Here is a 16,458-nt window from a genome sequence, read left to right as displayed (position 1 = left end):
GTACATGGCATGCCTCGGATACCCTAGGATCCGGATGTACTGGGTGGCAAAGACAAGGGTCCCAGTTATAGCTGATGCAATGAGTCGAGACAGATTCTTCAAGATCAGGCAGTCCATCAAAGTCACAAATGATCTTGATGTCTCTGATGAGGAGAAGAAGCGTGATCCCCTCTGGAAGGTGAGACCTCTCTTAAACAGAGTGTCTGTTTAATCTGCCTAGGCCAGGGAAGGCATTTGTAGATGAGCAGATAATTATATTTTTTAAAAGAAATCCACATGAAAATGAATTCGGTATTATAACATTACATCATTACATTTTATATCAAACAAGACCCGATGTCCACCACAAGGGACAGTCCAGAAAAAATAAATAAACAATGTTTTTGAAAAAAAAATTGTTGCAGTATGTTTCTTTCAACCGCAATACTTAAATTATCATAAAGATATCAAAAAAGCAAAACTTTTTTTCCTCTGGGTCTCTCATGGCATACTAATAACCATTTGAATGATAAAGAATCAATGTAATTAACTAAGATGACTTTATTAAGATTACTTTATTGTCATGTAGTCACACGAAATGACTCTCCGCATCTGACTCATCCAGGTTGGCACCTGTTGAACACACACATGCACGGGGTGACACACTCATGGAGACAGATGCCATACACTGGAGCGGTGGGGCAGCCAATTACAGCGCCCAGGGAGCATGGGGGGTACGGAGCGGCGAGATTAGGAATTAGGAATTATTGGAGGACCCACTCTAACCACAGAGCCTGATAGGTTGTGGGTACAGTGGGACACGTTACACCGGCGGCTTTCGATTTGCTACCAAACATACAACTGGTTGCTTAGCAGTCGATAGAAAAGATTTCCTACTCGGATGTAAAGGACGGGGCCGGAGCCCGTAGAAAGAGATATATACGCAGACAATGTTCTGAAGACATGGCAGCGGTATATCTGAGTTACCAACGATCTGCTGAGTTAGCAACGATCTGTTGGTAAACACACTCGTCCCTGGGTGGGCTCGAACCACCAACCTTTCGGTTAACAGCCGAACGCGCTGGCCGATTGCGCCACAGAGACTCTGTCAGCAACTTAATTAACAATGCATAATATGAAAACATATCACCGAATTGTTATCACCACAGAGACCATTTCCGTTCATGCCTTCCAGCTGTGTGAGGAGCATTACTGCCATCTACTGGACTGACTATTAAGCTGCTGGAGTTTTTCCTGCCGCAGCCTCTCAGGCACTGATAATGGTGCCTTTTTCTCTTCTTCTGTGATTATATTTGCAGAATACTTTACAGAGTCCTCTTAGTCTCTATTCAGATGTTGGTCCTCTCTATCTTTCATCCAGTTTGTTTGTCTCAGTACATGAAGACAGTCTGAGAGGTGAAAAGGTCAGAGGTCAGTCTGGATGTGCAGGAAAAGCAGCCTCATGGAGCTTCAGGGTTCTCTTAAATAACTACTGAAGTTTGCCCTCCTGTTATTGGATTATGTTAAATAAAGAAAAGGGAGTATAACCAGCAGAGCTACTGCATGTACTACTACTCCTATTACTTCCATTGCAGCGTAGAGTCCGATCCCTCCTGAAATGTCTGGCTGTGGACTCTCAGTCGGTCTCTGAGGTTGGGAGTGATCAGCAGCTGCTGTAAAGGACAAAACATGAAGGTGATTTATGGAAATAGAAAACATTTCCCTCATCATTAGTAGATCTTAGTAATTCTTCATTTGCTGTCAGAGAAACTGTTGTTCTGCTGCATTTTGTCTGTTTTCTCTTCATTTGCTTTGAGTTTTGGATTTTGTGTTGACAGCTGACAGAATAAAATGTTGTGGATACTGTTCATATGTATGAGTCTATATGAACAACACAACAACACAAACAGAGACAGTTGGTTCTCAGCTACTTTAAACTCTGAGCTGGATAAACTGTGTTAGTTCTGTAGTGGTTCTTCATGGCTAACTACTGGAACATCTGAGCTTTAAATCTCATGTTAACTCTCAGCAGGAAAAAACTCCAAATGAACAAGAACCAGCAGTAAAAATCTTAAGGAGATTAAATCCTCGATGTGAACTCACCAGTGACGCTGAGTCGACATCTTCCAAAGCTGAAGCCACAATCAGTCTTCACTTCACACACATACAGACCAGAGTCCTCAGTCCTGAGCCTGGACACATGAAGTCTGGTTCGTCCTTCTCTGAGGGCGTCTTTGTCACTCTGGACTCGTCCTGCAAACTGTTCATCCTGAGACTCTGACACCTCAACACCTTCATGAACATGATACAGGAATAAGACTCTGTGATCAGTTATCAGGTTCCAGATGATATACAGGGAGCTCCAGGAGCTGTCAGGTTTGGTTGTGAACATCCACTCCAGAGTGATGTTGTGCTCCTCCTCTGCCTGATAGGAGCTCTGTGGCACATTCACTTCAAATGTTGCTGCTGAGGAGACAGAGAGGGAAAGAGAGGAGCAGACACTCTTCCACATGTGATAGCAATAATCTGCATTATCTAAGCAAACACAGAAGATGATCAAAGCAAGGCCGTAACTACCATAGAGGACACCAAGGTCGTGTCCTCGGTATTTAAAATAAAAAATGTTTTGCTTAAATTGTGGTGATTTTATATTTGAATAGCCAAGAGTAGCACGACTGTTTAATAGAACAGTGGCCCAGTTTGGGCATATGTGCTGCGCGTCATCAACATCATATGGTCTATATGGTAACTACCACACACATGTCGGACTTCAGTCACTGGAAGAGGAGCACATTAAACTAAAAATGTAGGTGGAGAGCAGTTTAAGTGGTAGATGACTGTGAGAAAAAAATGCATTTTAATGTGGAGATATTTTTTTTGCAGCCCAGCGTACTACTCAGATAGGAAGGACACATCAAATCAAAGTTTAATTTTGGTTAAATTTCCACCGGTTGAGTCAACATTCATTTTGCGACTGATTGAAAAGTTTATTCAGTGTTGATTTCCCAATGTTGGATGCTGAACCTGTTATATATTTCTGCCAGATGCCGGAGCACAACGCAGGAACACTGCACAGAGCAGATCGTGCCGGACAGGAACTCGTATGCAGAAACAAAATAAAACATCCGGTTAATTTTCAAAATAATAATAATAAATACTTTTCTGTGGTAACTTGCCCTTACTTCATGAGTCACCATAATGGTCCTTCAAAAAGCCTAATTTTTACCTCAAATTTCAAAAGCTCCGCACTGCCCAAGGTTTTTTAAGATTTCTGACACATCTGAAAATATGATGATGAAATGGCGTCTTGTTTTTTATTTCTATCAGTTTAGTATTTGACTGTGTTTATAGATTCAAGAGTTTTATTTGTCACATACATAATCATACATAATACAATGTGCAGTGAAATTTTCTTTTTACCTGCTACCAAGAATTAAGGATAAGAATTTAAATAGAAATATGTCGAATAAAAAAAAAAACGTGGCACAGTAATTCCACACAAAACAATAAAATAAGAAAAATGCTTCAGTAAAAGTGTAGGATATTAAAATAAAAGTGTAAAAATTTACAATATTAACAAAATTATTGATGTAAGCATTAAGGTGCAGGTGAGTGAGATAGTCCAGTTTTTTATATTCTTCACTAAAGGAAAACAGGATAGGGAGGAAAAGGCTGAGCCAAACCAAGCTCATCTTTGGGCCAAGCAGCAAGAAGAGGAGCAGAGATAGAGGGAGAGCAGCTACTAGAAAAGGAAGAGACTATGCCAGACCTGTATACGTTTTAAAAGTCAGCTGTTTAATGCATGATAATTGAAGTATTGTGTAAGATTATAATAGAAATATGTTCAAAAGCTGGTTTTCCTTAAGAAGAGTGAACAGATTAGGCACTATCATCAACATGATAGTGTAATAGGGCTTGGGTATCTATTTTAAATACTGAAGGAAATATGAAGCATTTGTTTACAGTATATTATCCCTCTGTCCCAGGACAATACATTTCTTTTTATTCCTAATCCATGACTTGATGAAATTCATTCTCCAGTTTTATTCATTTAGGATGAGGCTGATGTTCTCTGATAACAAACAAAACAAATAAACCTAAAAGTCATTATGATGTTGTTATTGTTCCTTTAAGACTCTGAAAATGGCCAGATTTAAATAATGGAATTAAAAAAACTTCCAGGGGAGCCGGCCCCTGAACCCGACTAGAAGTTCTGACTTATGACCTCAGTATTTTTTGGGCCCTGGTGGTAGTCCACTTCCAGCTCCACCTCCACCTCCACGGCCCTTGAAGAAGGCTCCGTACCCCCCATGCTCCCCGGGCGCTGTAATTGGCTGCCCCACCGCTCCAGTGTATGGCATCTGTCTCCATGAGTGTGTGACCCTGTGGATGTGTGTGTTCAACAGGTCCCAACCTGGATGGGTCAGATGCGGAGGAGTAATATTAAATTAAATCATTTTAGTTATTTACATTGATCCTCTATCATTCAAATGGTTATTAATATGGCATGAGACTAAAGTGAAAGAAAGTTTACCAGTTTTGACAATAATTAAAACCAGATTCATTCTGCGGGAGGCTCCCTGGGGTTATAATTGCAAGACAGTTTCTCCTGAAATGCCTCAAGTCAAGATGAAGCACAGGTCTGCTACTCAGGCTTTGTGGACTCTTCTTTTATAACAAACCTTTACACAGAAAACTGTGAAAATGTGGTTCCTCCTCTCCAGTACCCCCGAATAGACCTTACCAGGGAGGCTGAGGAGTGTGATCCCGTTATTCCTGTCTGACACACATATTCTTACAATTTGAATTTATTGAAGTTTGTTAAAAATGAGAAATGTGTTTTTATGTCCAACAACGTTCTTTTAAATATTTGATGCTAATGATAAAAGCTCCATGATGTCAGATTTTATGTTCAAAGCAGAACATGTGAAACAGCATAAAAAGTCAACGTTGACTTAACAGCATACATGTGTAACTGTGCTGTCGACACAGTGATGTAAACACCAGATAAAGAGAGAGAATGAGCTTTTACTGTCCGACTGTGTTGACTAAAGTGAGGACAGAAAACAACAGACTGAGCGAACAAAGAGAAAATCAGGAGCCTGCAGGGAAATCTTGCCCCACAGCTGAAAGTTTCTCCTTTAAACAGAGAAGTTTCAGTATTTTTCTGTTTTCACCACACTGCTGAATGAGTTCAGGTGTTGATGCTGATCAGTGTTTCCTGAATCTTTCTGTTCTGTTGAAGAGTACTTTTTGTTGTAAATGATGTTGTCAGATTGGTGAATAAAATCTACTCTTTGTTCCACTGTCTTTATGTAGAAAGTCCAAGATCTTTAATCCTTCCCCAGGCAAGAGGAAACATGGCTCTGATGAGGCTAAAGAACACGAGCAACAATTTGCTAAAAGTTTATTGAACTTTTTGCATCGTTTCATTCCAACAAATTGTCACAGGCTGCTTTAGAAGTTTATGTTATGTCAGTTTGTTTAATCATGGTTTCAGTTATGTTCTAGTCCTGTTTTCCCCTGCCACCTCAGTTCACTCAAGTCACCTGGTTAATTGTTCACAGCTGCACCTCATTCACTGATCACTCCCTCCACAGTATTTAGTCTTCTGGTTTCCTTTCAGTCACGGCAGAATCCTTACCTCACTATCCCTTCATGCTTCCACGACACAGATAAGTCTTGTTTTGCCGATCTCAGTCTTGTTTTGTTTCTCATGGTTTTGTTATTTAATAGTTTAGTGTTTTTGATAATCCGGCTCAGCTGCGTTTTTTTTGTTCTTGCTCCTTGTCCCCTTTTTTGTGAATAAACCTTGTTCCGTTGAAAGAACTGCATCTGGGTCCTACCTCTCCGAATCGTGACACAAATACTCCTGCAGTTAAAGTGTTCCACACATACGTTATCTAACTTTTTAAACAAAATCACATGTATACATACATTTAATTTCTATTGAGAAATGCAGCAGAGCACCAGAGTTTCCTCATGTGTAAGAGGATGGAGGTGAGTTTGATGGGTCAAACACACAAAAAACACCTGGGCAGTCAGATCAAGCAGCTTTAAGCAGCTTGGTGGTTTTACTCTCTTTGGCTCCACTTTCTCAAGATGTCCTCTGCTGCGTCCAGAGTGGAGTCCTCCTGTTAGACACTAATTCATATGCTGATGTACATTCCAGCTGTCGTGACACTAAACAGGGAAACTCATCTTTTAACACCAGTAAAATCTATTCATGGTTCAAATATTTTGACCTGTTTTGACTCCCCCTGTAAGCATGTAGTGTTCTAACCCTTCACACTGTGCGGTCAATGCTTGTTCCTTTCAAAAAGGAGTGTATCAACTCTATGTAAGCACAGTGCATAAATATGTACAATAAAAGGGGAAATCAAACCCTCAACAATATCAAAAATACCTTCTTTGTCTTTGGAAGAATAACTTTTGAAGAAAATTACCTTTTAATTGTTTCTTATTTTGATAAAAGAATCCAAACAAGTGCGTAATTTTTTTTTCACGTTTTATTTGATTTAAACACATAAATCAATGTAATAATAATTTGTGTAGGATCTTATTCATATTCTTATTTGAATGACACAATAATGCTCTGAACAGTTGTGAGAACAATGCACTGATACTTTCAGTCAGTGCAGTTGTTCAGGATGAAAAGATAGAGCCGTACAACAGATAGATACATTTGAAGTATTTTTATTGATGTTACTGTAACAGGATGTATAGAGATTTCATTGGGTGACTAGTCTTGTGAGCGAAACTAAACGCTGCTGCTACTTTCTCTCTTGATGTTGTTGTCTTTGTATTGTCGGCGATGTTTAGGCGTCATATATTTTTTGAAGCGCCTCCACATTGAAGGCAGCTCTGGTCTTTCTTCTGAGGGGTTAAACTTGTCCACTGCTTGTTCTGGTACTGCAAGTTGAAGAGACAAGTCTTCTGTGGCATGTGAGGGGTTTGATGTTGGAGAGTCCTCTGACTGTTTAGAGGCTGGTTCCATTTCGATGACAATGAAAGTTCTTTCTTGATTTTGCTTTGGAAGTGGTTCCTGGACAACGAAAGGTGATGAAATGTCCTCCGTGTCTTGAGGTTCCTGCATGACTTCAGGCTGGTCGTTCTTTATAATGGTCTCTAGCGTCTTTTTGTTTTTGCGCCGACGCTTTTTAGAAGAAACTTTCTCTTTTGGTGGCTCTGAGACATCTTTTGGTTGTGGGACTAATTCCATTTCGATGTCACTCACCAGCTCTGGGACCACGTCTGGTTGTGGCACTCCAGCCTGATGAGCCAAATCTGATGGAATCACTTCCTGTGAGTCTTCAGAAGCCCTTTCTATTTCCTTTTCTTCCACGGGTTCAGAAATCTTCTCTGGTTCCTGGACAACGAAAGGTGATGAAATGTCCTCCGTGTCTTGAGGTTCCTGGATGACTTCAGGCTGGTTCTTTACAATGGTTTCTGGCATCTTTTTGTTCTTGCGCCGACGCTTCTTTGATGTAACGTTCTCTTTTGGTTGCTCAGGGATCTCTTGTGGTTCTGTTTTGTTGACTCCATCCACTTCTAGATTCGATACTTCCACTTGTGAAGCCAGCTCTTCTACAATTATGTTTTTTGGTGGAAGACGTATCTGATCTAAATGGAGTTCTGGGAGGATGTACAGCTCTGTTTTTTCTTCTGGCTTGATGATGACGGATAGAAATACAGCCTTCATAAGTTCTGCCACCTTCTTTTCCTGTGTCTTTGTTTCCTCCTCCTGTGCCTTTAGTTTGGAGGCAAGATCAATATTGGAGGCAGTCTTTTCTTTGAGTTGTTCTTTCAAGCTCTCTACCTCTTTTACAACTGACTGATATTCAGTTTCAGATACTGGTGGTTTCAGTGTTTCAATCAATTCTGCAATTACGTCATTGCATTCCTTGAGCTCCTGCTCACACTTTTCACGGAGATGACGCTCACACGTCAAACAGTTTTCCAGGTCCTTGAGTTTTTCCTCAGAAATGGAGCAGCTATTCTCTGCTGCGACTCTTCTGTCTTTTTCTCGTGTCAGAAAGAAATTCTTTTTCAGCAGCTTAGTCCTGACAATATCCATCCGATGGTATAAATAGTTGATCTTGTCCTTATTATGTTGGTAAGATTCCTGTAATTTTTCTGATCCATAATCTTCGTCGGCAGCAGAGGCATTAGAGGGAATCTCCTCGCTTTGTGAAATTGGAAACTTCCACGTGACACGACGAACTTTGGAGGCCTGGGGATGATCCTGCACCAGCTGGACGTCCTCGGAATGAGGAGTCACAGCCGCAGCAGAGACCTGGGATTGTTCCTTTTCCAACACGTCCAACATTTCTGATCTGTTGGTGGGTTCCTCCAAACTTTCATTACTGCCAAAAGTAATGTTATATTTGTAGGACGCCTGAGATTGTTCTTTTTCAAACAGGTCATTTTCTAGGCTTGATGTTAAAATTTCTTGCCTGTTGCTGGGTTCCTTATAACTTTCATTACTGCCAAAAGTAATGTTATATTTGTTGGAGGCCTGGGCTTGTTTGTCGGTTTGTGAATTTGGAAACTTCCACGTGACGCGACGTACTTTGGAGGCCTGGGGATGATCCTGCACCAGCTGGACGTCCTCGGAATGAGGAGTCACAGCCGCATTTACTGTCATTTACTGTTTGTAAATGTAATTACTATTCGTCATTTACTGTTTGAGGAGACGGGGAATCCTCAGAGGCCTGGCATTGTTCTTTTTCCAACAGGTCATTTTCTGACCTGTTGGTGGGTTCCTCATAACTTTCATTATCGCCAAAAGTAATGGTATATGTGTAGAAATCCTCAGGTAAATCGTCCTCTACCATGTCACACCACTGAAGTGGAGCAGATGATATCTTGGTTTGACTCATTTTGCTTGTTGTTTTTAAGAGTTTGTCAAAATTACTATTTAAGATAGTAACTAAGTGTTGTTTTTAAGAGTTTGTCAAAATTACTATTTAAGATAGTAATTAAGTGTTGTTTTTAAGAGTTTGTCAAAATTACTATTTAAGATAGTAATTGAGTGTTGATTTTTTAGACGATGTGAAAACCGTTTGCTGAGACTTTCAAATTTGCTTCGAAAACTGGACGTGTTTCTTCAGATAAACTCCTGACGAACTGTGAAAAAGGAGTGAAAATGTCTGGCCTATATAACATTTGTGATGTCAAACAACATCAGTGGTGACATCAATTGTGATGTCAAACAACATCAGTGGTGACATCAATTGTGATGTCATCATCAGTGATGACCAGAAGACCAGAAGAGAGATTGTGATGTCATCAGTGATGACATCACAATTTAGTGTTAAGACTAAAAAAGAGCAATGGCGTTCCGTTCTCAGTCACCATCTTGTGTGTTGTTTTGCTCTCTTGTTCAGTTTTATGATTATACATTTTAAACTTTTTTCTGTGAAATCTCAAAATATTATTGTTCAGGTCAGTTTTAATGCATTCATTGTATGTTATGGTACTCACGACTGCTTTCTTCATGCCTCCACTGGAAAATTGGACCTCATTCTGTGATGATCTGCAGGTTTGAAGGCCTCTGTTCTGTCTCTCTTCTGGTCTGTGATTCCAACCACAGATTCTGAATGGAATTGAAGTCCGGATTCCAGAATGTTGATTTTTGTTCTCTGTTAATCACTTGATGACTTCAGCTGAATACTTCATGTCACTGTCACGTTGGAAGGTCCACTTCTGCCAGTTTTTCAGCAACCAGTGTAATGTTTCCCACTAGCAGTGTTTTCCAAGACAGAATAATGTCAGTTTTTAAAATGTTTCCAAAATAAACCTTTTTCCACATTCAAACTGAAGCAGACACCCTTTCCACTTTTTAAGATTAGGCTTAAAACTTTCCTTTTTGATAAAGCTTATAGTTAGGGATGGTTCAGGTGATCCTGAAACATCCCATAGTTAAGCTGCTATAGGATTAGACTGCTGGGGGTCATCTGTCCCACCTTTCCTCACTTTGTTCTCTTTTTCCCCATTTAAAAAAGCCTCAAAATAAAAGTGATTTTTAGGTGGCTACAATAGAATAGAATAGAATAGAATAGAATAGAATAGAATAGAATAGAATAGAAAAATACTTTATTCATCCCCAATGAGGGAAATTCAAATTAGTCAAGTAGCTCATTAAAATATAAATATTTACAATGATTGTATATTAGACAACAACAACAATAATAATGATAATCATAATCAATGACTAATTAAATAAATTTGAGAAGAACATGTCAGCAGTCACTGTTAAAAAGCCTTATGGCTGTGGGGACAAAGGACCTCCTGAACCTCTCAGTCCTGCAACTCAGTGAGATGAGTCTCTCACTGCAGCTGCTCCTCTGTCCTGCCAGGATGATGTGGAGAGGATGTTTATTGTTCTCCAAAACAGAATATGATTTCCTCCTCATCCTTTGCTCCACCACAGCACCGAGAGGGTCGAGCCTTCTGCCTACCACAGAACAAGAATTTTTCACCAGTTTGTCCAAGCACCTACAGTTTTGTCTTAAGTGCAACTCCCCCAGTAGACAACAGCATTGAACAGTGCATTGGAGTGATCAAACATGCATATCATATCTCTACAGACATGAGCCGTCTCAGGAAGAAGAGACGGCTCAGGCCCATCTGAACACTGAACGCTAAGGACAAACTTTTTCCTTTGCGCCTTTGATTATGAGCGAATATATCCAACTAATGTGTGAGTCATTTTTTCATCATCACCCGTCTTGTATAGGTACTGTACTTTTCAGCAGCATTAGATTTCTAAGATAATGCGTCATTTGGCAGGTCAGACTTGATAGTTTGTAGTATATTGGATTCAAACTCTCTATCAAGGCAGACAGCATGAAGGTATGTTTACAGACTGTGTTTGGATCTAAATGTGTCTTTATTCTGTATGAACCTGACATTGTCTCACTGCTCTTTGTATCAATAATGCAGATCAGGACCACTGAGCTCCTGCACGGAATCCCTGATTGTTCAGCAAACATTTAAAGTCAGAGTGAACATTCCCGGTTTCCCCAATTGTCACTGTCAAATGTGCTAAAGTTGATGTTTTCTTGGCACATTTACTTTTCACCAGGGGAGAAGTGCTGCTGAGCAGAATTTTTACTTCCATAAAGATTCAAGTTACATACACATAATTAACCTCTTGGTGACTGAATGATTAATAGAGGTCCATAATTCATGCATTACTTCAGAAAATTCCTAAGATTGCTGCAGAGCAGCATGATTTTCAAGAGAAACCTCATCTGAGTTGCACTGTCACCACTCCTGCAGCACTCTCTCCAGAAGATGGAGACCTTGTGCCAGTGTAGAGATTCCTGCCCGAGCACCAGAGATATCACAGTTAAAAGTCTCAGATGATAAGGAGTTGTTGGTGAAAATATATTGAAGCATCTCAAAAATGTTTTAACCACATTTTCACATTTTTCTGTGTAAAGGTTCATTATAAAAGAAGAGTCCACAAAGCCTGAGTAGCAGACCTGTGCTTCATCTTGACTTGAGGCATTTCAGGAGAAACTGTCTTGCAATTACAACCCCAGGGAGCTTCCCGCAGAAGAAATCTGGTTTTAATTATTGTCAAAACAGGTCAACTTTCTTTCACTTCAAGAGACCACTGTAATATACACAGTCTCATGGAATACTAATAACCATTTAAATGATAAAGAATCAATGTAAGTAACTAAGATGACTTTATTAAGATTACTTTATTGTCATGTAGTCACACGAAATGACTCTCCGCATCTGACTCATCCAGGTTGGCACCTGTTGAACACACACATGCACGGGGTGACACACTCATGGAGACAGATGCCATACACTGGAGCGGTGGGGCAGCCAATTACAGCGCCCGGGGAGCATGGGGGGTACGGAGCAGTGAGAATAGGAATGGAAGTTATTGGAGGACCCACTCTAACCACAGAGGTTGATAGGTTGTGGGTACAGTGGGACACGTTACCCCGGCGGCTTTCGATTTGCTACCAAACATACAACTGGTTGCAGAGCAGTCGATAGAAAAAATTTCCTACTCGGTTGTAAAGGACGGGGACGGAGCCCGTAGAAAGAGATATATACGCAGATCGTGTTCTGAAGACATGGCAGCAGTATGTCTGAGTTGTTGGTCTATTGGTAAACACACTCGTCCCTGGGTGGGCTCGAAACACCAACCTTTCGGTTAACAGCCGAACGCACTGGCCGATTGCGCCACAGAGACTCGATGGACAGTGTAATAATTGTGTCTGAAAATCATTATCCTCCCGAGACCCGGCAATTCATTTTTGTCCTTTGTGCAGGACATGAGTCTGAGACCTCTAAGTCAGGCATAACTTATAAAATCTATCTGAGTCCTACTGTCCCTCTCAGAGGACATCCTGGGCTCTGTTTTGATGCCCCAGTTGTGGGGATGTGGCCAACACATCACATGCACTGTCTTTTGAAAATGGCGGGAATTTCAACGTCCACGTTTTACAGCAACAAGAGAGGTTAGTTGACAATGTTTTGCAGATATCATGTTTCTATTGTTAAAAATCTATTTTTCTTTAATATCAAAGTCTTTACTTCAATTTAGTAACAATTTTATGAAGACACAGTATTTTTAACCCTTTCAAAACATAACTTCTATGTAATGTCCTTTGTAGTGGACATCAGGACATACTAACCCCCATTTTTAATACATCAGGGAGCAGAGGGCTAAGTGAGGCAGAGAAGATTTTGCTAAGATTTGTGCGACCGCATGATCAGCTTCTATCCTATGTCAAGCCGCACAAGAAAATGGATCCGTACAGTCCTGCATTTTGTTGACCTGGCAGCTGGATCGAGTACAGGTCAGACCACCAAGTCTCTGGAAAACCAAAGAAAGAGAGGCTGCAGTATTTCGACTTCAAGCTGCTGCTGGCTGAGGAGATGATTGCTCAGGCACAGGGAGATCACAAGGCTGACAATGTGGCCAGTGACGATGAAGAGATGAGTACTGATGAAGAGTACATTCCAACAAAGAAGAGGAGGCCTGTTGAACCTCAGCCCAATGCCAATGTCCAAAAATACGGGGCAGTCCATTTGCCAAAGATGGAGGAGGCTGCTCATTCATCACGGTGCAGAAGAGATGGATGCAAAGGAAAAACATCTGTCAAGTGCATCGAGCATAACATGTTTCTGTGTGTTTCAAAGGCCAAAAACTGTTTCCTGTTGTACCATTCATGATACGCTGTGATTTGGAGCTGTATGTGATGCCGTAAATTTGAGTATTCAAACATTGTTGGGTGTTCTGCTAATTTTAAATTCTTGTTCAAATGTTTATTGTGGGGAGTACCAGTAAGGATATTCCAGTAAATATGTGTTTATTTTGGTGCCATGTTTGTTTCTATCAGAGAGAAGATTAATGGAATCCTTCCCATTATTATCACTGATGTATCATCAAGTAGAGGAGCTTTAGAAGTATCTTTCGAACCTGAATTGCTATCTGTCCAGTTGATCTTTCTGAGCTAACAACAGCAATAGTCTCTTCTAAACCATCAACTTGTATGTTAGACCCAATCCCAACCAGACTGTTCAAGGAGGTTTTCCCCTTAATTGACACTTCCATATTGGATTTGATCAATCGGTCTTTGTTGATAGGATATGTACCTCAGACTTTTAAGGTTGCTGTAATTAAACCTTTACTTAAAAAACCTACTCTTGATTCAGAAGTGTTGGCTAATTATCGACCTATATCCAATCTCCCTTTTTTGTCCAAAGTTCTTGAAAAAATAGTTGCAGTTCAACTTTGTGATCATTTACATAGAAATAATCTGTTTGAAGAGTTTCAGTCAGGATTCAGAGTGTATCATAGCACAGAAACGGCACTGGTGAAAGTTACCAATGATCTCCTGTTAGCTTCTGATAGCGGACTTGTTTCTGTGCTTGTCCTGTTGGATCTCAGTGCTGCATTTGATACGATCGATCACAGCATTCTGTTACAGAGACTGGAACATGTTATTGGGATTAAAGGAACTGCATTAGGCTGGTTTAAGTCATATTTATCTGATAGATTCCAGTTTGTTCTTGTAAATGAGGAATCTTCCTCACACGTTGGAGTAAGTCATGGAGTTCCTCAGGGTTCTGTGCTTGGACCGATTCTTTTTACTTTATACATGCTTCCATTAGGTAACATTATCAGACAGCATGGCATAAATTTCCATTGTTATGCTGATGATACTCAGCTGTACTTATCTATGAAACCAGATGAAACCTACAGGTTGGTCAGGCTACAAGCCTGTCTTAAAGACATAAAGACCTGGATGACTCAGAACTGTCTGCTTTTAAATTCAGACAAAACTGAAGTTGTTCTCTTTGGACCTGAGCGCTTCAGGGAGAAATTGTCTAGTTATATAGTTACTCTAGATGGTATTTCCTTGGCTTCTAGTTCTACAGTGAGGAACCTTGGAGTTATTTTTGACCAGAATTTATCATTTGACGCACATATAAAACTGGTTTCTAGGACTGCCTTCTTTCACCTTCGTAATATTGCCAAAATCAGGAACATCCTGTCTCAAGGTGATGCAGAGAAACTAGTTCATGCATTTGTTACTTCAACATTGGACTACTGTAATTCCTTATTATTGGGCTGTCCCACATATTCTCTGAAAAGCCTCCAGCTGATCCAAAATGCTGCAGCCAGAGTTCTGATGAGAACTAACAGGAGAGATCATGTTTCTCCAGTTTTAGCTTCTCTTCATTGGCTCCCTGTTAAATTCAGAATAGAATTTAAGATTCTTCTTCTCACATATAAAGTTCTTAATGACCGAGCTCCATCATATCTTAAAGATTTAATTGTAAGATATTTTCCTAACAGAGCACTTCGCTCCCAAACTGCAGGTTTACTTGTGGTTCCCAGAGTTTCTAAAAGTAGAATGGGAGGTAGAGCCTTCAGTTATCAGGCCCCTCTCTTGTGGAATAAGCTGCCAGTAAATGTCCGGGAAGCAGACACCCTTTCCACTTTTAAGATTAGGCTTAAAACTTTTCTTTCCGATAAAGCTTATAGTTAGGGATGGCTCAGGTAATCCTGAAACATCCCATAGTTAAGCTGCTATAGGCTTAGACTGCTGGGGGACCTCATCTGTCACACCTTTCCTCACTTTGCTCTCTTTTTCCCCCTGTTTAATTTCAAAATTGATTTTATGTACATGTGACATTATTGTGATTATTAACCTATGTTTCCCTGTTCCAACAGATATCCTTTGAATGGCGTTATGGTGTTTTTCCCCCCTCTTTTCCCTCTTTTCTGTCTTCTCAAACCCCAGCTGGTCGAGGCGGATGGCCACCCTTCCTGAGTCTGGTCCTGCCAGAGGTTTCTTCCTGTTAAAAGTCGTTCCTTTCCACAGTTGCCACAGGCACGCTCAGGACGGGAGATTGGACTGAAGACACATTTCGGTGCAATCTGTTGGTTTCCTTAGCTAGGATATTAATTTTTTGAATTAGCTCTATATGAATTAATTGGATTATGATTACAATGAATTGAATTCCAATTGGCTTGAATTGGACTATATTACTTAAGTGCCTTGAGATGACAATTGTTGTAATCTGGCGCTATATAAATAAAATTGAATTGAATTGAATTGAATTGAATTGAACTAACCCTGTTTGGTAGTTTGAAGAGTTGACAGTGAGAAATTGCGATAGTATAGGTCAGACAGAAATGTGCTGATTTCCTCCCTCTTGTAAAATAGCCAGATCATTCAGATGTCTTCATCTATTTTAATGTTTATGAAATAAGAAGATTTTTTAAAAGAAATTCACATGAAAATGAATTCGGTATTATAACATTACATCATTACATTTTATATCAAACAAGACCCGGTGTCCACCACAAGGGACAGTCCAGAAAAAATAAATAAACAATGTTTTTGAAAAAAAATTGTTGCAGTATGTTTCTTTCAACCACAATACTTAAATTATCATAAAGATATAAAAAAAGCAAAACTTTTTTCCTCTTAGTCTCTCATGGCATACTAATAACCATTTGAATGATAAAGAATCAATGTAAGTACCTAAGATGACTTTATTAAGATTACTTTATTGTCATGTAGTCACACGAAATGACTCTCCGCATCTGACTCATCCAGGTTGGCACCTGTTGAACACACACATGCACGGGGTGACACACTCATGGAGACAGATGCCATACACTGGAGCGGTGGGGCAGCCAATTACAGCGCCCGGGGAGCATGAGGGGTACGGAGCAGTGAGATTAGGAATGGAAGTTATTGGAGGACCCACTCTAACCACAGACGCTGATAGGTTGTGGGTACAGTGGGACACGTTACTTCGGCGGCTTTCGATTTGCTACCAAACATACAACTGGTTGCTGATAGCAAAAATGTTAAGTTTGGCTGTGAAGGACGAGGCCGTAGAAAGAGATATATATGCAGACAATGTTCTGAAGACATGGCAGCAGTATGTCTGAGTCAGCAACGATCTGTTGGTAAACACACT

The 16,458-nt window shown here is 40.2% G+C and overlaps 1 non-coding gene across 1 annotated transcript; it reads right to left on the bottom strand.

Annotated features, from left to right (window-relative positions):
* Nucleotides 1-1,009: 1,009 nt before the first annotated feature.
* On the bottom strand, nucleotides 1,010-1,083 carry trnan-guu (transfer RNA asparagine (anticodon GUU)). Its single transcript has one exon. It is a non-coding gene; the product is annotated as a tRNA-Asn (tRNA).
* Between the last annotated feature and the right edge of the window lie 15,375 nt (nucleotides 1,084-16,458).

Source organism: Leuresthes tenuis, unplaced genomic scaffold, assembly GCF_036924035.1.
Source record: "Leuresthes tenuis unplaced genomic scaffold, fLeuTen1.0.hap1 SCAF_17, whole genome shotgun sequence".
NCBI lineage: Eukaryota > Metazoa > Chordata > Actinopteri > Atheriniformes > Atherinopsidae > Leuresthes > Leuresthes tenuis.
Note: the sequence above shows the minus strand (reverse complement) of the source record. Positions and strands in the feature narration are given on the sequence as shown.